Genomic DNA, 21,003 nt, shown 5'->3' on the forward strand with positions numbered 1-21,003 from the left:
TGTCACGGGAGGAGCACAAGACAGACACAGTGGGCGTGGCGTCAGGCCTCGGAGAGGCTTTTATTAACAGAAATCATAAAACAAAGGGAATAAAAGTGGCCAAAGGGGGAAAGTGTCCAAAATAACAGGGAATCTGGTGTCCTCGTCGTGCTGCGGGATTTGTGTAGGTCGGGCAGTGTTCATCAAGGAAGGGTCCAGGCAAAGGGGCGGAGTCCGGCGGCCGCACGCGCTCCCCTCCTTGGTCCGGGGCGCGAGGGGCGGCGGCTTCTCCTAGCGGCCGCGTCTCTCTCGTTGGCCGCGGCGCTGGTAGGGGATGGACGGCCCGGCATCCTGGCCCGTCGGCCGTGTATACGGGTGCGGTTCCCATCCGGATCGCGGGTCCGGCAGCTCACGTCTTGGTGGCGCGGGAGTCCCTCAACGCACCCTTCCTGGACCCACGAGGACACCAGTGTGCATGCACGGGGAAGAGACCGGTCTCCTGAGGAGAGGCGCGTTGGGCTTTTAAACAGCGGCGGTAATGAGGCTCCACTTCCTTCAGGTGTGCCCCATCACACGCCGCCAGCCCTGACTCGTCTAGCGCCCCTCCTCTCACACACCCACTCCAGTCGGGAGCCTGGTGAAGGGCGGCGATTTAGGACGGGGTGCCGGTGATAATCAGGGAGGAGGCAGCTGACTCGTCACAATATCTACTACTCTGGAAGTTCAACATGGCAACTTATGGCAAAGAACTCTCTGCGGATCTGAAAAAACAAAAACAAAGATGGCGTAGACTATAAGAAGATTGCCAAGACCCTGAAACTGAGCTCCAGCACGGTGGTCAAGAGAATACAGCGGTTTAACAGGACAGGTTCCACTCAGAACAGGCCTCGTCAGCATTGCTGCAGATGTTGAAGGGGTGGGGATCAGCCTTTCAGTGCTCAGACCATACACAGCACACTGCATTAAATTTGTCTGCATAGCCGTCATCCCAGAAGGAAACCTCCTTCTAGAGATGGTGCACAAGAAAGCCCACAAAAAGTTTGCTGAAGACAAGCAAACTAAGAACATGGATTACTGAAACCATTTCCTGTGGTCTGATGAGACCAATATAAACTTATTTGGTTCAGATGGTTTCAAGCATGTGTCGGCAACCAGGTGAGGAGTACAAGTGTGTCTTGCCTTCAGTCAAGCATGGTGATGGGAGTGTCATGGTCTGGGGCTCTGGAGCCAGACTTGTCCCCAAATGCTTTTGGGTCGTGTTTAGGTTAATGTTCAATGAATAGCTTTGGGTTCGTGTCAGGCTGGGGTTTGTAGCTAAACTAAAACTATATGCAGCAGGCTACGCTGGTTAGACGCACGGACACACAAATGTTGCCTACAGATATCAGAGATCACACAGAGAATGGACACTTTTATTTGTAAAATAGCTTCAACAGGCTACTGACTCGCAGTGTTATATTTCTCTGCAATGAGCGGATAAAAATTGTAGCTTTTGAAGAAACTAGCCTCATTGCTTGTAGAGAAAGACACGCAGACGCAGGTTCACATACTCAACTTTCATCTGTCTCTCTCTCTGTCTCTAATTCAAATAAATGATATAATTAAAGGGGGGGTGAAATGCTCGTTTTCACTCAATATCCTGTTAATCTTGAGTACCTATAGAGTAGTACTGCATCCTTCATAACTCCAAAAAGTATTTAGTTTTATTATATTTATAAGAGAAAGATAGTCTGTACCGATTTTTCCCGGAAAAACGCGAGCGCCTGGAGGCGTGACGTGTGGGCGGAGCTAAAGAATCACGAGCGCGAGTAGGCTTTTGCGTTGAGAGCGTTTGGAAGCTGTGACATTACCATGAGGAAAAAAAAATCATCCAAAACAAACCATGGCTAACAGTCAGATTCAGCGTATATTTATGATCCAGAATCAGATCCAGAGGCTGAAATTTAATAAGAGCAGCATCAGCAACGACGTCTCTATGTTAGGGCTGTGCATAAAATCGAATCAGATTTTTTTGTACATCTCATCAGTAAAGACGCTCCTGTAATTAGAATTATATCTCCAGCACGTGTGTTCAGATCAGGGTTGCCAGGTTTTCACAACAAATCCTGCCCAGTGGCTTCTCAAAACTAACCCAATCCCGCTTCCAGAAGGTTCCCCGATAAAACATTGCTTCCCGGGGTTAAAATATAGGTTTTTTAGCAGGGTTGCCTTTGTAAAATTCATCTTTTTGGGCCTAAATATCACGTTATTTGTATTGGGGTCACTGTGACCCGCGGACATGAAAAACAACCACCACACACTTGGCAACACTGGTTGGCATTTACTACACCGAGCCGTAATTCACTGATAATCTACACAAAATCGATGTTAAAATTCTAAAAGAAGAAGAAGGGGAAAAAACACTCAATAATGTAAGTTCTTTGCATGACAAGGCACAAGCATAAAATTGTCTGAAATGCATGTAGGCACAGCCGAAAGTTTACCCCTTTTGTCTTGCCATTAATGTTGAATGTATGAATTAGTTTCTATAACAACAGTCTGCTCTACTGTATTATCCAGTGATGCAAACTATTATTTTATTTTTTTGGTCAATTTCCGCTGTTTTAATTGAAAGTTGGGCTGTCATTTATATGATTAATGTAATTCATAATTATTGTGACGAAAATAGCATTTCTCGCATTTACAACATAATTAGGAATACTACTAAAATTGAATGGGTGAATATCTTAAAATAAAAATATTATTTTGCAGATACAAAAAATCTTTTATTTTATATTAATTTATTTAGTTCATAAACTTTCATATCTGGGGTTTTTTTCTTTTGCCTTGTGAACTGGCTGAGCCTTAATGAATCTTGTTTCTTTACATGTATTATTTAGGATATTGACAGTATTATAGTTTACTTTAGTTTAGTTTATTAGTTTATGATAACATGGACAGTCTCCTTTCATAAAAAGAGCAGCTTTAGCCTCTACAGCTAATTTCCAGCTGTAGTCAGTTGTTAATAGGCATACATCAAATAAATACATTACAATTATATTCATATTTACAGCATAGTTAGACAAGGAGTTAGACATATGAGCAAAGAGGCACATAATTAAGACAAGCAAGCAAAAATTACAAAAGTATAAAAGCAGTTCAAGCAAGTAGAGGCCACATTGTAGCACATACATCGAGTGGCAGAAGCATGACCATGTCACATCTAATACACATTACATCTATCAGATTAATGTGTGGAGTTATAATTGTCAGACAGACAGTTTTTAAGGTGTGTAGTAAAAGTGGAGTATGTATGTTTTTGATTGTAGTGGGCAATGCGTTCCAGTTTTGTATTGCCTTAACAGAAAATGATAATTGACCAAACGTGCTTTTCCTGAATGGGATTAGAAGGTCACATTGTGTAGTGCTTCTGGTATTTTGACTACTATTATTATGTTGGATTATGAACAAATTAAAAAGAGCAGGAGCAGTATTATGTTCAATTTTGTAGACCAGACAGATGTTTTTGTATTTCATTACATCTTCCCAGCTTAGCAATTTATGGTTATTGAAGATAATACAATGATGTGAAATGTTAGGCTTCTTGTCCAAAACCTTGAGAGTTTTTTTTTTTTTTTTTTTTTTATAAAGAGTTGCTAATGGCTTTAGTGCACTGAAAAAAATTAATCTGAGTGGATGTAAATGTTAAGTAATTAAAATGCGTGATATCAACAATAAAATGTTAAATTTGTGTCTTTACATTAATATATCTAGCTTTGAATTAATCTGCATTTGTTCAAAACACAAGACAATGTGTAATTTATTCCTTTACAAAATTAATAATCCCAGCCAAGCTTTTTAGGTATACACGCACAACAAACAATACCTTGTTTTATTTGCTTGCTCGGTACAAAAAAAAAAAAACACACACACACACACACACAAAAAAAAAAACCTCCCCTTCCTGTTCCGTTGGTCTGGAAACCCCTTGCATTCCTAACGAAGCCGAAGACGAACACGCGGACTGAACTTAAGGTCAGAATAAAGCTAGCAAATTAACAGTTAATGTTACTTGGGTTGGTACATTCTTTACGGTTTTCGAATTGCTGTACAAAAACTAGGCTTTAAATGTAATTTGAAGATTGTTGTACGTGGATTTTCTAATTAGCATTAGGCCTACCATGTGGTTACGCTGGTAAGTTAATGTTAGGTGGCTAACTTAGTTGCTTTAACGTAATGGAGGCCTAATTGAAACTTTGCAAGTGGTGATACAATAGTTTTTTGTAGTGTAATTTGAAGCTTACATTAGAATGCAATAAAATAAGTCATGTAATGCTGTGATCACACCAAACATGAATAGAGTGTCAAATTCGCGTCTTTTTTATTCGGATAATTTTCAAAATATTACTGTGATAGTGTCATGTAATTTAGTTTTAAAAGTATTTCAGGCGAGAATGTAGTTGTTTTAAACTCAAATATGCAGTTTATTTATAAAAACAGCATCTATTTAAAAAATGTGTTTCGCTGATTTTGGAGATTAGCTTCATGCGATCAGCAGGAGCTCCGTCATGATTTATGCGCCGAGAGCAGCCTCACCTCGGCTAGACCTTCTGACATTCGCCGCTGGTGCTGATGTCTCTTTAGTGGTTCAAGATAAAATATAATTTGTTTGTGGTAAAACGAAACGTTTCTTATCTTTGGCCCTTATTCAATTAATCTATCAATATGTTATACATATATATATATATATATATATATATATATATATATATATATATATATATATATATATAGGTCCTTTTTATTTCCCATCTCTATAGAAATATTAACTTTTGTCATATAGCTCCGTCTGACTGCTCACTGACAACATCAGTCGTTCCTCCATGTTGAATGAGTGACTCCTAGCAGGCTCCTGATTGGTTAAAGTTCAAATTTTTCAACGCGTTTTCTGCGCCGCGCTAAATGCCTCATTCGCGACGCGAGACCTCCAGACGCGCGTAAACGCGCCTTTGCATTGACTTAACATTGAAATCATTCGTGTTTGGTGTGAACACAGCATAAGGTAGTCTAAGCACATGGATTTTTAGAACATCCACGATCCATGTATAATGTAGGGTAACGTTGTTGTTTTTTCAATCAGGGTCTTATTTTATTCTTTAAAAATATATGTTTTTGTGATTAAGTGACTGTTGGGAACAACAATCTTTTAAATCGGCCATTAGGCTATACAAGACCGCTGCAGTCTGCAGAGGCGGAGAGTCGAACGGTAGGCCTATGTTAATGGGCAATTGCGTATCTTTAATTTACATCCACAAAACCTGCTTATTTGCCACTGACATGCTCAGATTATTACTCTAAGTGTCTGACAACATTATGGAAAGGATTACTACTGAGGTCAACCCGTTTGTTATAGAGTAAATACTTTTTATTTAACTTCTTTAGTTTATGTAGAAAAATTATTGTTTAATATTCACTGCACGTTAAAACATTTACTTGATCGGACTCATGCTTGGATATTTGGACACTATCTTATGATAAAACTAGGTGGTAGCGACATTTATTTGATCTGATCGGCAGGTCAACTACCTGTAGTGTTTGTGGAGAGAAGAAAATGTGAAACTATTTTTAATTAGTTATAGTTACATGATTTGCTATGAATTGGGTTTCTTGCATTGGTCAGTTAGTAACCATTATCTTACACTGTGTACTTAACCAGGTGATTTTCCTGACAATAGGCTACACTGGATAAAGGTATGTAACTTTCAATAAATTTTATTTAAATTATATAATAAATTTATAGTAGTGAGGAAACTGGGGGTAAAGTTATAACCAAGTATGACGTTTTTTTTTTTTATTATTTTTTATTTCACAGAGTAAATTTACAGTCCTGTAAAAAAAAAATTGTACAAAAAAAAGTGATGACTTAACGTGTATGCACCATATGTTGCTGGTTGCTCAAAGTCTGCCATTGTATTAGTTCCCATTGCCATGATAATCTTTTTTTGTTGATCCCATGGTTACATTAGCTAAAAAATACAAAAAAACTTAGTTTACTTCCACCATTTTAAAGTCACATCTTTCTATTTAACATTGATGAGGCTGTGATAAAATCAAACCTACCCGATTACCTGTGGAGGAAATAACAAGATGCTTACCTGATGAAGCTGTAAGAATGAAAAGAGAATGCAACCAATCTGTATGCTTGCTGTGGAAAAAATATAAGTGTGTTTACCTGATGAGGCTGTCAGAAAAACATCTGATCACCTTATCAATGATGGAGTAATTTTAGATTCTTTTCTTTTATTTCGTCAGTTGCATACTCGGGCCTCAATATTGTCATATTTGACCAATCTACTTATGTTCAGTTAGTGCCCCAAAATGACTAAGAATATGCTGGGATGTGTGTGATGCACAGGCACCATAAATTAATGTAAAAGTCAAGACACTCACACTGAAGACACAGACAGTTTTGTTTAAAGATGTCATAGGTGTTGAAAGTAATCCTTCTCTGTAAAGTTCACAATCAAAACAAATGACTTGTGCTGACTTTTTAGTTTAATGTTTCTTTAACAGATGTGATTCAAGGGAATTCCAGGATGGACAAGGGCAATCAGTATGTAAACAGGCAAAAAATAGCTGCCGTCTTTCCTTAATTTGTAGTATTGTTTGGTTAAAGGGGTGGTATAATATCCCTTTTTACAAAATGTAAAATAAATCTCTTATGTCCTCAGAGTATGTGAAGTTTTTGCTCAACATACCGCACAGAATTTTTTTTATAACGTAGTAAAAAAAAGCTCAGTTTTTGTATGTCCCTTTAAATGCAAATGACCTGCTGCTCCTGGTTGAATGATCCTTGGGGGCAGGATTTATGTAAATTTTAGGGTTAGTGATGTCACCAACCCGAGTGGAAGCCGTTGTAGTCTCTACCAGCCATTTGTTGTAGTCCTTAAAAATAGATTTATCTAAAATAATATATCTCCCTTTGCTTTGAACTTTGAATGTCGTAACTTTGCAGATGTTGTTTATGCTCAAACAGCAACATTACACACTAACTAAAGTAAAAAAAAGTTAAATCATAATCAACCATCCCTTTAAGATTACAAATGATTGACTTGATAAATAAATATATTTTTTCTCTTTACATTTTTGAGGACAGACAAGCAGACAGAGAGGCAAACACAACTAAATGGAAGCTGTGCTCCTCACCGCTACCAGTATATGACGAATCTCGAAACTGACTTCCACCACCCTCAGAGAGACCACCCAATTTGCTCCTCATTTAGGGTCTGGATGTACTCAGATCTAGCATCTGGATTATATGGGATGGATTTGCAAGATTTGTACTTTTGTTGCCCCTGTAATAAATGAACTTTTGAGACACTACAGATTAAGGCACAACCACAATGTCCAGTTTTCTTCTAGCTACCTGCTATAGCTCAGTAAACTCCCCACTGGAAGGGTTTCAGGACAAGCATGGTGGATACAACTCGAGCCACTTTTTGAGCATTTATTGAGCACACATACACAGCTCGTCATATGTGACGTTTAGCTCGTCAGTTAACTAATCACTATAGATCGCTAAGTTGTAAACCTGCAATGAAAACCAAACAAACATCAAAGAACTAATGAAATTACACAATCATGCAATATCATTTTTCGATCTGAATTACTAGCAATGCCAGTTTACAGACACTTACCGGCAAGCGTACCAGTCCTGATCAATGACAGAATGAAAATGAAAAAAAAAAAGGCGGCGCCTCTGCACTCACTAACTATGCATGTACAGATTCACAATCTGGTGACTAGGGATGATAAGAGGCATATCTGCGACCTAGTAATATTAGAACATATATAAAATATAACATAAATGTGCTTGCATTTAGAATAAGATGGTAAATGTATAAATTTTTTCTCAAATACCCAAGAAAATAAAAATAACATCCATCACTTGTAATACACATAAACAAACAGTAGTGACACCTGCTGGAAAGTTCTACACCTCCCACTTGGTCTACTGATTCTAAAATCCAAGTAGGCCACCATAACCAAACAATTCCCTTTTAGACATAACATTTCTCCATAATCATGCAAATAACATTGCATACTTCGATATGAATAAACATATCACGTTATAACATGAATAATTATATCTTCAAGATGGTTTTAATGTCTGAAACAACACAAATTGTTCTTGATGACATAACAACCTCCTTTACCGAAACAGACTACCAGCCTTGAAGAGGATGGTAGTGGGGAAAGTCTTCATCCTTCACCGAAACACACCATGGTGAGGAACCTTTACCGAAACACACCATGGTGGGGATCCTATACCGAAACACACCATGGTGGGGAACCTTTACCGAAACACATCATGGTGGGGATCCTTTACTGCTCCTCCACTGGAAGCAGAACCACCAACCTTCTAACATCCCTGTGGAGAATGGTGGAGGGATAGTTTTCCTCAACTCGGTTTCTTTTGGATTGCCCACCGGAAACTGGACAACTTCGACATGTTGCCACTCTCACATCTCGTACTACACCCCTCACATCAGGACACACTTCCACGACTCGACCCAGCCTGAACTGGCCCCTCAGTGCGTTCTGATCAGCTAACCTTACCAGGTCACCCGCTGCAACATTTCTAGCAGGTGCATGCCACTTTTGCCGGATGTAGAGGTTTGGACCTGCCAGCTGACTCCAACGCTTCCAAAACTTATTAACCTCAATCTGGATTGTTCTCAGACGCACAACGGGGTAAGTTGGATACTCAAACCCTCGTGAGTCCCCACTGGGTCCTGCACGACCAAGCAGAAGTGAGTTAGGAGTGATTACTTCCACGGTCTCATCTTGTACCTGAGCTCTGGCACCGATAGGTCTCTCATTCGACAGATTAGCAGCCAGGTACAGAAGGGTTTGGAACTCTAGCGCTGTCAGATTACATCCCTTGCCAACACTACTTAACGCCCTCTTGAGTACACGAACTGCTGCCTCAGCTGCTCCATTTTGATGGGGAGAGTCTGCCGGGTGAAACACCCATGTCCAATCGGTTCCTTCAACTACTGCTTTCCTCTGGACCTGATCCTTGTCAATGTTACTTAGGAACTCATAAAGCTCCTGTACTACTGGTTTGGCACACATAAAGTTGGTCCCTTGGTCCGACCAAAGCTTTCTTGGGTGACCCCTGAGAGCTGTGAAGCGCTGGTATGTTTTCAGGAATCCTTCCGTGGACAGATCTTCTACAATGTCAGCATGTATTGCTCTTGAAGCCATACAGCTGAACACCACACCCCAGATTTTCATCTCCATTCTTCGTTTTACAGTATCTTTAACAACATAGGGACCGAAAAGGTCTAATGTTGTAAACTCGAATGGTGCGGCTGGTTTAGTTCGTTCAAGGGGAAGTTCACCCATTACCTGTTTACACATTTTTGCTTTGATCTTCCGGCAATGCATACAAGAATCAACAACATTTCTGGCAATCCTTGAACCCCTAATCACCCATGCTTTAGATCTCACACGAAGGTGTGTGCCAGCAACCCCTTCGTGGTTAGCTTCATGAGCCTCTCTCGCGAGAAGAGCGCTGATCCATGCCTTGTAGGGAACCAAAGGTACACCAATCTCTCCCTGGGTCAAATCCTGGACTCTACCATGACATCTCAGGAGCCCTGAAGCCTCATCCCTGCTGACAACAAGCCTGTTTAGGGTGGTCACAGGAAACATAACTCCATTAAAGATACTGTAAAACTCCATCATGGCCTAATGGTTAGAGGGTTGGACTCCCAATCGAAGGGTTGTGAGTTCTAGTCTCGGGCCGGACGGAATTGTGGGTGGGGGGAGTGCATGTACAGTTCTCTCTCCACCTTCAATACCATGACTTAGGTGTCCTTGAGCAAGGCATCGAACCCCCAACTGCTCCCCGGGCGCCGCAGCATAAATGGCTGCCCACTGCTCCGGGTGTGTGCTCACAGTGTGTGTGTTTGTGTTCACTGCTCTGTGTGTGTGCATTTCGGATGGGTTAAATGCAGAGCACAAATTCTGAGTATGGGTCACCATACTTGGCTGAATGTCACTTCACAATCACAATCACAATCATTTTGGGCAGCTAAGCACAGGTCTTGGAATGCAGCTTCGCGTTCCTTAACTGTCAATACTGCCTCCCAATTTGCTGACTTGGAGGTCCTGTGTATACGGGCCAACCACTTCTTTACAGCTCTGTGGACATAACCAACTATTCCACAAAGTCTAGTTAGAGAACTGCACCTTGTTGGATCCACTTGGTCTATGAGTGCGGCTCCCCACAGAGTCTCCTCTTCCTTAGTCTCAGTTAAGGTTACTTTCTTCCCTTTTTCAGAGGACAGTGAAGCCCCGCTTTCTCCATCTGTGACTATTGGATCTTCACCACCAAGACTGCCAAGATTTAACAATTTCTTGGCTTGAACTCTGGTAAGAACTGCTGAAAAGGCTTTTCTCTGGAGCTTACTCACTACCTCTCTTGCATCAGCTGACACTTCTGAGGCTGACTTTATGGGCCAATCCTCGACTGGATTAGAAAGAAACTCGGGACCTTTCTGCCACTCAGAATGCTCACCCAGCAGATCAGGAGCGCACCCTCTTGTGACTTGATCAGCTACATTGACTTTGCCTGGTATCCACCACCAGTCAGTTACAGGTCCAGCCTTCTGAATCTCCCCGATTCGGTTCGCAAAAAATGTCTGGAAACCATAGCTCTCTCTCTGGATGGCTCCAAGCACTGTCTGACTGTCAATGAAAAGATACCACTTCTCCACGTCCAACCGTCCATGCTTCAACATGTATCCTTTCAGGCGTGTGGCAAAAACAGCCCCACATACCTCTGCCATAACTGCATCACCTTTCTGGTTGAGAGGAGTTAACTTGGCCTTTGACTCCACTAGCCGAGTGACTACACCATTTAATGTCTCCTATCTTAAGTAAAGTACTGCACCATAGTACTCACAGCTGCCGTCAGAAAATGTGATTCCCCAGGGTCTACCTTTCCAAACAGAAGGCATGAGGCTTCTGTAGAACTTAATACTACTCAGACGAGCGTACTCCTTGAACAGCTCAATTGCCTTGCCTCTGAGCTCGTCAGACAGAGGTTCATCCCAGGAATCATTAGTAAGCTTACCAGCTTCCTGGAAGGCTCTTCTAACAAGTATTACTCCTTTCTGCTTCACAGGAGTTACTAGACCGATCGGGTCATACAGTCCAGTGATTTGACTCAGTAGAACACAACGAGTAAGTGGGTTTGGTGTTTTCACTTCTACTTCCCCTTCAGTGAGGTCAATCTCAGTTCTCATCTTCTTCTTCCTACTGGAGAAGTTAATAGAGAGCATCACAAAGAGTTTATCCTCTTGCACAAGGTAACCAACTCCCAGGGCTTTGTTATCTTCCTCCCTTAACTGGTTGGGTAAAGTCAGAGTCACTGTTTTGGACTTGGTTTCTTCTCTCCTCCCACTTTGACCAGACCGGATACAAGGCTTGAGGTAGAAACCTCCTGTTTTTAGTATCTTCTCCACTCCCTCTTGAATCTTGTTTAGACGGTGTGGGTCATTGTGGGATGTGAGGAGATCATCGACATAGGAGTCTTCCTCGATTACCCTTCTTTCCTCCTTCATCTCAGAGAACTGGGGTAACTTTGCGGTCTCTCGCATGGCAACCTGCACAATACATCCCGCAGGTTTATCCCCCATGTTCACCCTCACGACAGCGTAATCTTCAATCTCATCCTCCGGTGAGTCCCTCCATAGGAATCGATGCACATGGACTTCCTCTTCCTCCAGCCAGACCGAATTATACATATTGGTGATGTCTCCGATGGCTGCATGTTCTCCCACCCGAAATCTAAGGAGCACCGCTCTGATGGGATTTAAGACATCTGGGCCTTTAAGCAAAATACTATTCATACTGACCCCTCCAAACTCCTGGCTACTGTTCCAGACGAGTCGTACTGGCGTAGTTACTGAATGGGGTTTTGGGGCAGTTAGGTGACTCACCCACCACACAGCACCCTTCCATAGGGTCCATAACATCCATAGTGAGCTTAACCCTTTCGAGTCGATTAACGCATATATGCGTTTTGAGTCATTTTCACCTGATAACCCTGAAAAGAACTTAAATTACACTCTCAGTTTTAATCGTACAGATAAGAGCAATACATCTATCGAATCTGTAAAGGGTCTAGTTTTTTTTGGATACAGACATAATAACAAAAAACCTTTGTGCACTTATAAAATAAAGATAACAAACAAGGTGCGCTGTCTACAGTCTTTATCTCCGCTGATCGTCATGTACAAACATTTCATTAAAATGAAGTGTAACTCCGTGAATACTCAACGAAGAAACATGAGAGAGATATCTATAGAAAGCCTGGAATGTCTACTTTTAAACTAAACAAGTGCTGCCGAAAACAAATATTCTGAGATAAAGTAATCCATATGAAAACAACGCAATGTCTGTTTTTCATATCTCCGCTCATTATATCTAATGTGACCACGCCCCCGCGCTTAACGCGCTATTCAGATTCAAACTGAAGCGAGCGGCTTGAATACGCCCACACAGAAGTAAAAGCAGCGAGACTATTCTTCAAGTTTTTATTTTATTTTACTGTTTGCTTCGCCGATGAGAGGACTAAGACATAATTCAACCCAAAAAGATGTGATGTGGTTGAGGATTTGAGAAATGGATTTCCTCAGAAAAAAGAATGAAGCGCTTTATTCAGCAGAGATCATAAACATGAGTAAGTCTCTTTTTATTTATTTGTACTAGTTTTCACATAACGTGTAAACATTTTACTAGTTAGACTTTTTCCAAATACTTTTTCCAAACTATAATTCCTGACTAAATGTATAATCAAGTGAAACATTATGAAGTTTCAATAACAATATACAATACTATACCATTCAAAAGCTTGATGTAAATAATATAAATGTGACAAATAGAGATAACTCTAACAAATGTAAAAACAATGCAGTTCTTTCGATTTATTCCCCCTAAAAAAAACCTGAAAAATATTATCAGCTCTTTTCAACATTAATAATAATAATAATAATAATGATAATAAATGGGGTTTATTTGGTAGAAAATAAGATTGTTAAAAGGATTTCTGAAGGATTGTGTGACTAGAGAAAGGATGCCAAAAAATTTGCCCTCAGAGTGGCACAGTTGAATGAGAGGCTCATTATGCAGCTCATTATGCAGGCCTTTGTCTTCTCAGGTGTAAATCACAATGATATTCATGATAGTTGACGCCTACTCGCATATGACTTTTACCAACAAAAAGTGTTTTAGAAAATTTAAATCAATATATTGTTTTCTGTGAGTGAGTAAACAAGATGATTTTCACATCATTCAGAAAGAAAAATTCTAGGCTACAAGCTCCAGTTCTCAACTTTTCCGGCAACCAATTTTATGTATGTGTTTTATTGCCTTATTCAAGTGATTTAACATTTTAAGTTTTTCACTAACCATGCATAACATTTTTTTTCTCAAAAATACAATCATGTACATGCATGCATTTCACATATTATTATAGCCCAGTTTGTGCTGATTACAGTGATATTAGACTTTACCCATTTAGATATTTATAAGAAACTGAAAAAAGCACAAATGTCAGGGCATGACAAAACTTCTCAAGGCCCCAAAAATACCCTTAGACTCCAGAGGGTTAATAGCAGCTCCCCTCTCTACCATCTCGTGGACTTGCTTCGTGTAAGCTTCTTTCCACAGAGGGTCTCGCATGAGCCGCTTCTCCGTTCTCAGGAATGTTGCTTCCACAGCCTTTCGGTTGTTAGGAAGAGAGACTGGGTTTTCCATCCAGGGATACTTCGCATCCCAGTGGGGCTGGTCGCTGTGTGCATCTCCCTCTCTGAAGGTTAGACCTGCCTTTATTATCTCCAGCTCTTTCTCATCAGCTAGGGACATCTCCTTTCCTCCCCGCGAGTACTTTCCACAGCGACATCCTCCACAGATAGGATCACAGGCAGCACCGATGCTGTCCCACTTTAGCCACTCAAGGACCTCTTTATTGCACACTGCTGTCGTTCGAACTTCTGCTCTGTTTCCTTGCTCCCAATGGCTTCCTGGCCTTACAACCAAGTGTTCTTCAACTTTGACTGCTACCGTCCTCATTGAATGAGCAAAGTGCGTCTTCGACCGCCATGCAGCCACCTCCACATCTTCAAAGAGGTCTGGATGCACACCACTCACGATCTTACCCAGAGAACCATCCCACAACACTAGATCGCCGACCCTTTGCAGTCTTTGTGGAGCTAATCGCCCTTCACGAGTGCTGATTAAAAGATCAATCTTTTTTGGGCGGGCCAATTCTCCTGGCTTTACTTCGGGGAAAAATTGCTCTAGCCGCTCCGATTTCACCACTCGATCCACTTTAGCGATGTCTTCCATCCCACAGCAAATCATCTCGTGGAGTTTCAGAGTTCCTCGGGAGGTCCACACTTTTACTTTTACGAGATACCTTTTTGTATCAACTCTCACCTTCATCGCCTTGTTAATACAGGCTCTGCGGACAGCTTCCAATTGGTCGGGAGTCAGTCCCAACTCAACGAACACAGCCTCTTGCTCCTCTGTTGGACCTCGAGCTCCCCTCTTTTCCTCTTCTTTATTTTCCCTTTTAACAGTGTCCTTCTTTGTTGACGCCTTAGGGCAAAGGAAATAGTGGTGGTCTGCTGGAGTGTCGCCTTTCTTACACTCATCTTTACGACAGAGAAACTTTGGAGTACAGTCACTCTCGACCCCGTGAACATCCAAACACTTTGTACATGCTTTTACCTTTTTCACTTGAGCTTTCTTTTCTGACAGATTGGCTTTTCTGAAAGTTTTACAACGAAACAGTTTACCTCCGTGATCTCCATCACCACACACGGCACATGGTAACTGTTTGGATTCTCTTTTGACTTCACTTGCTGTAGTCTTAGTGAAAGACTTCTCTCTCCATCTGTCACCTGGTTTCTCCCGGTGGCTTGGTCTCTCAGGAGCATTAGCAGGCCATGGTTTGCTGGGCAGCAACTGCTCCAACCTCACGAGCAATGACTTTTGGTCTTCCAGGAACATCAAGAGCCTGTCAAAACGGTTTCCAGGATGGACGTCATTTACAGGATTTCTCACACACATGAGCCACTCTCTTTTCATAACATCAGGGAGTTTACTCTCCAAAGACCGAATCACAAGTTGATTGCGTACAGCATCTTCGCACCCCAGGTCTGAGAGGTCCAGTACTGCCCTCTCCACTGCTAGAATCAACTCTAACGTTTCTCGTGGCTGATGGTTCTTTACAGCAGGTCGTGACTGAAGCTCCAACACAATCTCTTCGGCCGTGTGTGCTTTGTCACCATAATGGTTCTCCAATTCCCTGAAGATATCATTTGCATCTCTGCACCGATATAGCCTGAGTTCACTTTTCACAGACTCACTTATACTATCCAGTAAGTGAAGTTTCTTGCATTCCCTAGACCCTGTAGGTTCTGCTTGTGCCTGGATACTTTCCCATTCAGCCTTCCAACGCCAATAACTCCTCCGGTCACCGGAGAATTTAGGTAAGCTTATTGGTGTGAGCTTTATTCTTGGTCGGGCCCACTGAGAGCTTTTATCTGCACCAGCGTGCGAACCAGGGTTACTATATGGCATGCTACTACTTTGTCCCATGCTGAGATCAACAGGCGGAGTAGCATGATCGCTCAACAATTGTGGCGTGCTGGCAAAAGTTGAAGGTAGGGTGAAACTGACACCAAGCCCACTATCAGACCTTCTTGACTGCAGAATGGGCTGTAACATTTGTTGGGGGGCATTGTGTGCAGTAGCTGCGCCATACCTGCATTGAGGTAGACTAGTGGCTGTAGAACCTTTGTCAGCACAAGTAGAGATGATTGCTCTGTCTGTAGACATGAATGAAGGAGAACTTGTTACATATACAGTTTCCTGCCCCTCAGCGGGTGGACTGACAACAGCAGGCTGACTGTTAACAGGTGGAGTAGTAATAGCAAGAGTTACTGGTTGGGTAAAGGTGATGCTATCTGCAGTTGTAAGGCTGTTGATATCTGTTATAACATGCCCACCGACCACATCATTGCCTCCCTCATCTTCATCCTCGGCCTCCTCACCATCGCCTTTTAGTTCTGTACTGTCCCTCTTCATAACCTCATCCTCACGTCTGTATGTCCACCCATCCATCAGTTGCTCTTTATCCTCTCTTAATGATAAAAAGAGCATCCACTTGTCTCTTCCATATGGTCGATAATCTCTCCAAGTGTACACAGCATCCCTGAGCTCATGGAGTTTCCTCTCCAGTTTACCACTTTCGACCCTTTGCTGCACCCAATGGCACTTTACTTGTGCCGAGTGCCTCAGCTCGATTAAAAGCAGATTTGAACTGTTTTACAATAGCGTCTATGTCTGGCTCTGCATACTTGGTCCACAGCATTTCCATGATTTTACTCTGTTTCAAGGAATTTTTGCTCACTGGCATCTCTCCTCGCCAGAGCGTCCCGCGACTCACTGTCATCACCTGTAGCATCTATTTGGCTTAGTGCATCAACATACTCATTACTGACATCAAGGAGTTTGTCATAATCATCTTTCAACTTCACTAACTCTTCTGACAATTCAGCTTCACGTAAACGGCCAGCACTGACATTAAGGCGGTTTATTCTTGTTGTAAAGATTTGTTGTGCATTTGAGCGTTTCCGTATTAAACTCTCCAGATCTGGTTTTTCATCTGCCATTTCTGTATCTTTTTTCCTCTTCCTAGTGATCAAAATCACTAAAATCACTTTTTAGCAAAAAGAATCGTTCAGAAGAGTCGACTCAAATAACTCGTTCTGAAAGATTCGCTTCAAAAGATTAGACTCAGCGGTTACGGCTGATAGTCGTGTTGTTATAGCTCCGCAGCTGTTATTAATCACACAGTCTTACTCACGGTTATTCAGCACTTTAACGCCCCCATTAGCTCTTAACTTCGGCTCTTCCGTTGCAGTGGTGTTGTTAACGGCCACTTCCTTCTCAGTATACGGGTCTCCGATCCCGACTTCTGTCAACAACAATGGCTTCTCCCCCGCTCGGTGTCCGTGAATTCCCTAGCACGGCTCCGACGGCGGTTTACAACTGTCCAGTTTTCTTCTAAGCTACCTGCTATAGCTCAGTAAACTCCCCACTGGAAGGATTTCAGGACAAGCACGGCGGATACAACTCGAGCCACTTTTTGAGCATTTATTGAGCACACATACACAGCTCGTCATATGTGACGTTTAGCTCATCAGTTAACTAATCACTATAGATCTTTAGGTTGTAAACCTGCAATGAAAACCAAACAAACATCAAAGAACTAATGAAATTACACGATCATGCAATATCATTTTTCGATCTGAATTACTAGCAATGCCAGTTTACAGACACTTACCGGCAAGCGTACCAGTCCTGATCAATGAAAGAATGAAAATGAAAAATAAAGGCGGCGCCTGTGCACTCACTAACTACGCATGTACAGATTCACAATCTGGTGACTAGGAATGATAAGAGGCATATCTGCGACCTAGTAATATTAGAACATGTATAAAATATAACATAAATGTGGTTGCATTTAGAATAAGATGGTAAATGTATACATTTTTCCTCAAATACCCAAGAAAATAAAAATAACATCCATCACTTGTCATACACATAAACAAACAGTAGTGACACCTGCTGGAAAGTTCTACACACAATGAATTTCTTCCCTGTTTACATGCTGATTGCCCTTGCTCCTTCAAAACCTATAGTGCCCTAAAATCACATTTGAGAAGGACACATTCAACTGAAAAATCAACACCAGAAGTACTTTTTTTTTAACTGTGAACTTCTTTTTTCTCCACTGAGAAGGATTACTTCCAACATCTTGGAGTTCATCTTAGGAAAAATGAAACTGTGCACTGTGTCTTTAAAGGGGGGGTGAAATGCTATTTCATGCATACTGAGTTTTTTACACTGTTAAAGAGTTGGATTCCCATGCTAAACATGGACAAAGTTTCAAAAATTAAGTTGTACGTTTGAAGGAGTATTTCTGTTCCAAAAATACTCCTTCCGGTTTGTCACAAGTTTCGGAAAGTTTTTTTCGAGTATGGCTCTGTGTGACGTTAGATGGAGCGGAATTTCCTTATATGGGTCCTGAGGGCACGTTTGCAGTAAGAGCGCGCGCTCCCGTATAGCAGAGCAGAGAGAGGCTGTGCACAGACAATCACTCATCAGATTCAGAGCGAGAGCGTCGCGAAATGTCACAAAAGGAGTGTGTTTTTGGTTGCCAGGGCAAGACAACCCTGCACAGATTACCAAAGAAAAAACAGCATTAAGGGACCAGTGGATGGAGTTTGTTTTGCATTTTTGGAATGCTTGTTTTACAAACAAAGCCCAGTTTGACGACGGATTTGCGTATCGTTTATTTCTTAAGGATGATGCAATCCCAACGAAAAAGGATCACGATCGTGTGTTGGAACCGCAGGCGGTGAGTAAAACTGCTTAAAATATCTCTGCCTCCTTGTTAGTGCGTCCGCCTCCCATCGGAGACCCGGGTTCGAGCCCCGCTCGGAGCGAGTCCTTGCTGCTGCTGCTCTCGTTCAGTTTCAGCCTTCACAGCTGTCACAGCTTCCACATGCTCTCAACGCAACTGGCGCTCGTGATTCTTTAGCTCCGCCCACACGTCACGCCTCCAGGCGCTCGTGTTTTTCCGGGAAAAATCGGTACAGACTACCTTTCTCTTATGAATATAATAAAACTAAATACTTTTTGGAGTTATGAAGGATGCAGTACTACTCTATAGGTACTCAAGATTAACAGGATATCGAGTGAAAATGAGCATTTCACCCCCCCTTTAAAGACTGTGATTTTCATACTAATGTGTATAGAACCTCTGCCTCACACAGATCCCGACAACACGCAACATATTCTTCGAGTGACTTTCAGGCACAAGCTGTACATAAGCATATAGATCAGTCAAATATTACAGATAATATTGTTGAAGAAGCACATTGTTCTGATGCGTGTTTGGGAGAGGATGACTTTTTAGGAGAGTATGAAACTGAAGAATTGAAAGAGGATGAAATTGAACTAAAATTAGGCCACCTTCTGTCAAAATTACAGAGCATTTACAATATTCCAAGCAAGTGCATTAATGAAGTTGTAGCAGAGCTCCAGTTCATATCCTCTTCATTGTCAGGTCCTGGCATAAAAAAAGACTGTAAACGCATGTTTAAGGAAACATGACTGTGTGCTTGATGACACTGTCATCTCAGATATAGTCAAACAGTTGAGTGAGTCCAACTCTATTAGCACAGCTTTAAGAGCTGATGGTCCTCTAGCCACATCTTACAGAAGACAGCAGTTTTTTAAAAATAATTTTCATGCGGTTGAGCCTGTTGAATTCATTCTGGACAAGAAGGAAGGTCGAACCTTACAATATATTCCCATTCTTCAGTTATTGTCACAGATATTAAGCGTTAAAGACATACAGGAGAAAGCTTCATATGCTACTCATGAGAGTCGGTACGAGTCATTTACTGATGGAACACATTTTAAAGAAAATGCACTTTCATCTACTGAAGACCTAACACTTTCTCTACTTCTCTATATTGATGATTTTGAAGTGTGCAATCCTCTGGGAACATCCCGAAAAAAGCACAAGATTACTGCAGTGTATTGGGTATTGGCAAATGTTCCACTACAGTTTTGTGCAACACTTAAGTCAATTTATTTAGCTGTACTTTGTAAGGCTGTAGATGTAAAGAAGTATGGTTATGAGGCAGTGCTTGAGCCATTGTTAAAAGACATTGTTTAATTGGAAGAAGAAGGACTCTTTATTCCTTTGTTTGGAAAGAAAATAAAAAGCCACAATAGTTAGTGTAGTAGCTGACAATTTAGGTGCCCATTCACTCGGTGGATTTTTGGAAAGATTTTCTGGATCTCATGTCTGCAGGTGGGAAAGCTGTCTGAGTTTCAGGTAAAAGAAGTGAGGACTGGGGCCTTGCAAGCAAGAACGAAGCAGGAACATTCTTTTCATGTACAAGCAGCTTTAGAAAGTCCCACTGTCACTCACTGCTTCGGTGTGAAAAGGCAATGTCCCTTAACTAAGAAATTAAAATACTTTGATATTTTGTCAGGGTATCCCCAGACTTGCTCAACGACCTATTCGAGGGAATAGTACCTTTGGAGTTGGCTTTGTGCCTTGATCTTCTGATTAAGAAAAAATACTTTACGTTATTTCAACTGAATGGCCTAATCAGCCAGTTCCCCTACAAGTGGACTGACAAATCTGACAGCCCACAGCCTATCCCGATGAACTTTGCCACCCGGAAAAGCATAGGTGGAAACGCTCATGAAAATTGGAGTTTATTGCGACTACTCCCCCTTATGATTGGTTTCAAAGTGATACTTGCAGGTTTTTCCAGAAGCAAGAGTTCTGCCAAAGCACCATTATCAAGAGCATTACCCACAACTAATCAATCAATCAATCAATCAATCACCTTTATTTATATATTGCTTTAAACAAAATACATTGTGTCAAAGCACTGAACAACATTCATTTGGAAAACAGTGTCTCAATAATGCAAAATGATAGTTAAAGGCATTTCATCATTGAATTCAGTGATGTCATCTCTGTTCAGTGTCTGTGCATTTATTTGCAATCAAGTCAACGATATCGCTGTAGATGAAGGATCAAGGATTTGGACCGCTTGTAGCCATGTGGACCATGCGTTTGAAGCGAAGCATAGCTTTTTCAAGCGAGTTGTTCGACATACCAACTGTTTTCGTAACATTTTACTGTCTCTTGCTGTTCAGCATCAATTCATGCTGGCTTACCATCTGCATGGCACAGATGTACTCAAACCTGCCTTCAGTGTCTCAAATATGTTCACATTGCCTGTGGATGTCCTCAAGGAAAACATACAGGAAGCAGTGCTTAAAAGGTTTCCTGGAGAAACATACATTCAGGTTGCCAATACAGTGACCTGTCATGGCACCACTTACTCAGTGGGAATGATTTTG

General features: G+C 41.5%; 1 protein-coding gene across 1 annotated transcript in view; it reads right to left on the reverse strand.

The window, feature by feature from the left end:
* cd44b (CD44 molecule (Indian blood group) b) overlaps window positions 1-21,003 on the reverse strand; it is a 113,167-nt gene that overhangs the window by 82,691 nt on the left and 9,473 nt on the right. The window lies entirely within an intron of this gene.

The sequence above is a fragment of the Carassius gibelio genome, chromosome A25 (genome assembly GCF_023724105.1).
Source record: "Carassius gibelio isolate Cgi1373 ecotype wild population from Czech Republic chromosome A25, carGib1.2-hapl.c, whole genome shotgun sequence".
Lineage (NCBI taxonomy): Eukaryota > Metazoa > Chordata > Actinopteri > Cypriniformes > Cyprinidae > Carassius > Carassius gibelio.